Source organism: Meleagris gallopavo, chromosome 3, assembly GCF_905368555.1.
Source record: "Meleagris gallopavo chromosome 3, MGAL_WU_HG_1.1, whole genome shotgun sequence".
NCBI classification, from domain to species: Eukaryota; Metazoa; Chordata; class Aves; order Galliformes; family Phasianidae; genus Meleagris; species Meleagris gallopavo.
This window is the reverse complement of record NC_139406.1, coordinates 31,717,675-31,722,839: the sequence shown is the minus strand read 5'-3', so window position 1 is coordinate 31,722,839 and position 5,165 is coordinate 31,717,675.

Sequence of the window (5,165 nt, the reverse complement as noted above, 5' to 3'; positions counted from 1 at the left end):
AAAGCTCCCACAGCAAGGAGTTTGTGAAACAGGCAGCTAGTTAGAAATCTGCACAAAAAGAGACCATCTATTTGCTGTCTTCAGCTATATGTAGTGAACCTTTGGCACTAAACTTGAAACTGCAGACCTGTGGTAAAAAGAAGCGTCAGCAAATCATCCAATTGACCAAGTCAGCTCCAACACTTATTAATGCTTTATCTTGCAAGGTTTTATGGAACAATCTGTTCATCTAGTATAAGGCATTGATTTCAGTTAATGTAATTCGGGAGATAATTTGGCTATAAACTGTAATCACCTATAAGGTCATTGCCACTCCCCTGTTTAAACTCACTTAAATACATATATAACCCCAACAAATATGAAGTAAAGTGATTCCACTGGCCTTGCAAGTCAGAGGAGGCCTCATACTTTTTCTTTTATTGTGAATATAAACTTGTGAATCATCATTACATTCAGTTTCCCACAGAATATGCTAATGGTAATTACTGAAGCATCTTCTTCCTTCTCTGCAAGAGATATTCTATTAAATGTTTAGACAGAAAGGATGGAGAACGAAAGGGATTATAAAATCTGACCTTTACAATTATAAGCATTATCTACTTACCCTTACAACTAGTTTAGAACATCTTGTAAATAGACAGGAATCAAAGGTCCCTTCACCTTTTCAACGGCCCTATGATGGTCAGAAGGAAAAGAGAAACACTGGCTAATGAATATCGCAGATACCACTTGGGTCCTCTCAGTACAGTCATAACAACACAGCTCTGTTCTTCACTATCATCAGTAGGTAAGTAGTTGCTTCAGAAAACTACATACAATATCTAACCCAGTTTATGTCGTGAGAATTTTGTCAGCTAAGCCGTACAGGGTGATCAATATAAAGAACTAGAAGGGATCTTCTATGTCCAGTCCCTTCCAAAGCAAACAGATACACCCCCTTGCAACATGTCGATTAAAACTGATTTTAATCTCAGTTACCTAAAGAGTGATCTAGAATTTCAGCATTCTTATGCCTGCTTTCTGCTTTAGAGAATTGAGCTTGTTTCTATTTCTTTTTTTATAAAAAATTCATTTCCAATCGTATCACATATGAGTCCAGCTCCTTTTCATTTGTACTTATGACAGCCATAGGTCAGCACACAGCTGATTCCTGCATTTGAACATCCTCAGCTTTACTTTTGCTAGGCTAGATATAGCAAGGTGATTAGTTTCTTCCCTGCAAAAAGGTTCTCCATTGTATCTCAAATAGAGAAATTACAAAAAATCTTCATCCTTGACATGAAAAGCTAAAACCATACACAGCAGCCCAGGATTTTTCCTGTGCCTTGTAATCAGACACAAGTATTTCTTTATCTTTACTTGAAATATCTCTATTAATCTTCCTAGTGATATCATTTGCCTTTTTCATGACTTCGTCAGTTTTGCAGATTATCTGTCTCCTGATTACCACTGGATCAAAGCTTTTCTTCTCCTTATGTGGTTCCTAGCCTGCAGCAGAATATCTTTTTCTAAGTTACCCAAATATATTTTAAATTTATCTCAGTTCATGCAACTCCAGTACACTGAGTTCTGCCTGAATGATACTCTACTTTTTCCAGTATTTTTTGATACTTCCGAGCTTGTGTCATGGACATTTCACTAACATGCTACTACTTTTGTCCTTGGTCATTAGTAGAAGAGTGACAAAAGGTCTGTTTCTCAGCTTGAGCAAATGCACCAGTAACATTCCCCTAGACCATCATTTCTGCTTTTGGCACAGCTTACCATCATCATCAGATATTTACTTCTTTCTTTATTCACTTTGTATCTCCTATTTAGTTCAGCTAATACACAGCTGTGGTGAAGTGGCAAATGCTTCACAGATATCCAAAACAACTATCTTTAATGTGCTTCCCTTGTACAGAAAAATCAATTTTCACTTAAAAGTGACAATAGAGAACTACCAAACTGCAGCACCTCAATTTCCAGACTCAGAGAAAAACACTGACCTTTTGGAAAAGAAGTAAAAAATGCATGTTCCAGGAGCTGCAGGCTCATCCTGGGTTATTATTCTGCTCAAATCAGAAGGAGACAATCCCAGCATTCACACTGTAGGCAATATGAAATAGTAATAAATAATGGACAAAAGGCAGTCAGGAAAAGCAAACATCTTCTCCTGATTTATTTCATATTTCTACTTTCTCTGGCTTGTAGGGTTTAGTTCTAGAGCTTTGTGAAGTCATACATAGTACCTTTTTCAGTATCTGAATCTGGTTATGATTATTGGTGTCCAAACAATTTGTATCATAGCTACATGTTAATGATGCTATATAATCATAAATCCTTGGTAATTGAGATTCTGTATGGAATTTATTAATCCTAAAATACCATGGTTCTCCTTTAGTGCCATGCAAGCTGATATAGGTTATTAAGCACTGGAATAGGCTCCCCAGGGAGATGCTTGAGTCACCATCCCTGGATGTGTTTAAAAACCATTTGGATGTGGTGCTCAGGGACATGATTTAGTGGAGGGTTGTTAGGGTTAGGGTAGTACGTTGTGGTTGGACTCAATGATCTTTAAGGTCTTTTCCAACCTGAATGATTCCATGATTCTATGAATAAATGATAGCAGGAATGATCTTGTCTTCCATTGGGAACCAAATTACTGGAGGGTTAACTGACATGATGTGAAATAAATGACACGGAATGTTTAGATGATATAAAAATTTCTGTTTCAATTTGTATCAGGATCCAAGAATACATTTCAGAGTTTCTCTTACTTTGGTAATGCCAGGCTCCAGTAGCTTTTAAGTTGTTAAACATGTGCAGAAGCAAAGATGCTGGTACACCACCTAGCTCAACTTTCTTTATCGATGCTCAGCTAACGGTGTGTCACGGCAGCACTGTGCTCTGCGCAGGACCTGCAGCAACACTGCCATCAGCTGCAGCTGGCCAAGGGGCTGCCTACATTGCCACCCTGTGGATTGGAGCAAACAACGTACCGTGCATCGAATGCACTTGCAGCAATGGCTTATTCCCCGACGTGTTGTAGGACAAGCTTTTCTCGTCTCACACTGACTGCAGCACAAGGCTGTGCACTGCTGCACAGAGCCAGAGACACAGAGTTATTTGCTTATTCAACAGGGCCTCTTCCTTTGCTCTGCAATTAAGTTCTCCTTAGAGTTATGCAGGACTTTTCTTATAGAAAGTCTCATAGAATTGCAGAATATCCAAAGTTGAAAGGAACCCACAAGGATCACTGAGTCCAACTCTTGGCTCCACACAGCACTACCCAAAAATGAGACATGAATCTATATGTGTCATGGAAAGAATATACAGATCTGTGCATGCCTATGAAGAGGTGAAGAGTCATAGACTGCTGATAGGTTACATGTTACAGATTCAAGTTGCATTACTATGAGGATTGTATTTTAGAGACAATCAAGAATATGGTAGATTCCTCACTTAATACTTCCTTCCATTCTTCCAGTGGTAAATCATGGTATTATTTTCAGAGGTGCTCTAGAGTTCCAGAGCTATCCTGCAGGTATTCACTGTTAGCAATATGTTTTCCTTCTCTCTTTCAAAATGCCTCAATTCATGAACAGATGGCAAACCTCTAGAATACGTCCTTGGCAGGTCTTAGGAAAGAGATAGTCAGTGGTAAAATTTCTCCCACGACCCTACTGATACTCTCTCACCTCCTTTGAACATGCTTGTGGCATGTTCACCATCTTCCCTTCAGAGCAACATGATGCTCCTCCTGCAGAGAAACCTTCAAGGTGGAGAAACATCATCTATGAAGCGCTTCTCTCCACATCTAGATATTCCTGTGGTGGCAAGCATCCAAAATGAGAGCCAAGGCATGGTGGCTTAGCACCTGCTCCTCTTTCTGCTGCCATCACCTGGGGCAAAAATAAAGCCTGACTCAGACATTGAGAGAAATGAAGTGGAAGATTGTGCATAGCAGAGGTTGTGTGGTGAGCCTCAAACAGGAAAAGACAGAAATATAAGGAGAGAGGTAACTGTACTGCAGGATGCCTAGAGCATAGAATTCCTATTTGGAAGAGTGTGATGGGGAAGATAGAAGTGATGAAGAACATTTGGAAGTCAAACAAAATGCTCTGACAGTCTGTACCTGGCAAAATCCAGACCTTCTGTAAAAAATACTCAAAGAAAATAAGGAATAGTTTTGTGAGCTAACAGTGGGCAAAATCCTTGACCAGATGTACATAGAAGGAGCACTGATCCCCAAGTTCAGGATACTCAAAATCCTGAGCATAAGGGACTCTAACGATGCCATCAGAACACAAGATACACAGGCAAAATGTTTCAGTCACTTAGTTTTAGGGGTAATATTAAACAACAGGTGGTTATAGAGTTTGCCACACCAAGAAATATTCTGTAGAACTGTAACTTGGTCTAAGTTTTATGCTCTGTTGTTCTCCAACTCTAGCTGGTAAGCAGACAAAAGGCACAGCTCCTCAGCTGGCAGGGCTGAATTCCTGTGTGTGTGCTCACACATTGCCATCATCAGTACCACAGGAGTTCATGCAGGGATACCTTGAAGGGATAGCCTTCTCATGCATTTGTAAACTTTTCTGGATGGAAGAGAAGTCATTTTGTATAACCACAGAGGAGAAACAACAGATTGCTCACTGAAACTCCGTTTCAGGCTGTTGGGAACATAACAGAGGTAGGGTGTTATGTTAATTATGTTATTTATGTTAATAATGTTTTCCACAGGCAGCCCATTCAGGAAACTTTAATGGTGCTGGTGCTGTGGTATGCAATGAGATACTGGGATGCTGCTGAACTACAGCCATGCATGTCATCTTTACACAAAGGTCTACCATAAAACCTGGTTTGGTGTAGAAAAATTCATTCTGTTTTGGTCAACAAAAACCACATTTCTTCTCATCTTTCTTATTATCATGCTCCAAGTGCACCTGGAGCAGAAAGATCTGCCCACAAAGTGAGCTTAGAAAACAGGAGGTTGCAGCTCAGACTGCTGACAAGAAGTGTGATTAGCCACATGGGGGGGTCAGCACTTAATAACATGAAGCACCAACTGCTTTAGCTGAGGATTTTGTTTGTACTGTGTAAATCCTGTTCAGAAGTCAGGTGTCTAAGAAAGACAAACCTGCAGGAGTGCTTGTAAGAAGGGCAAAGGAGAGGTTTTGCAG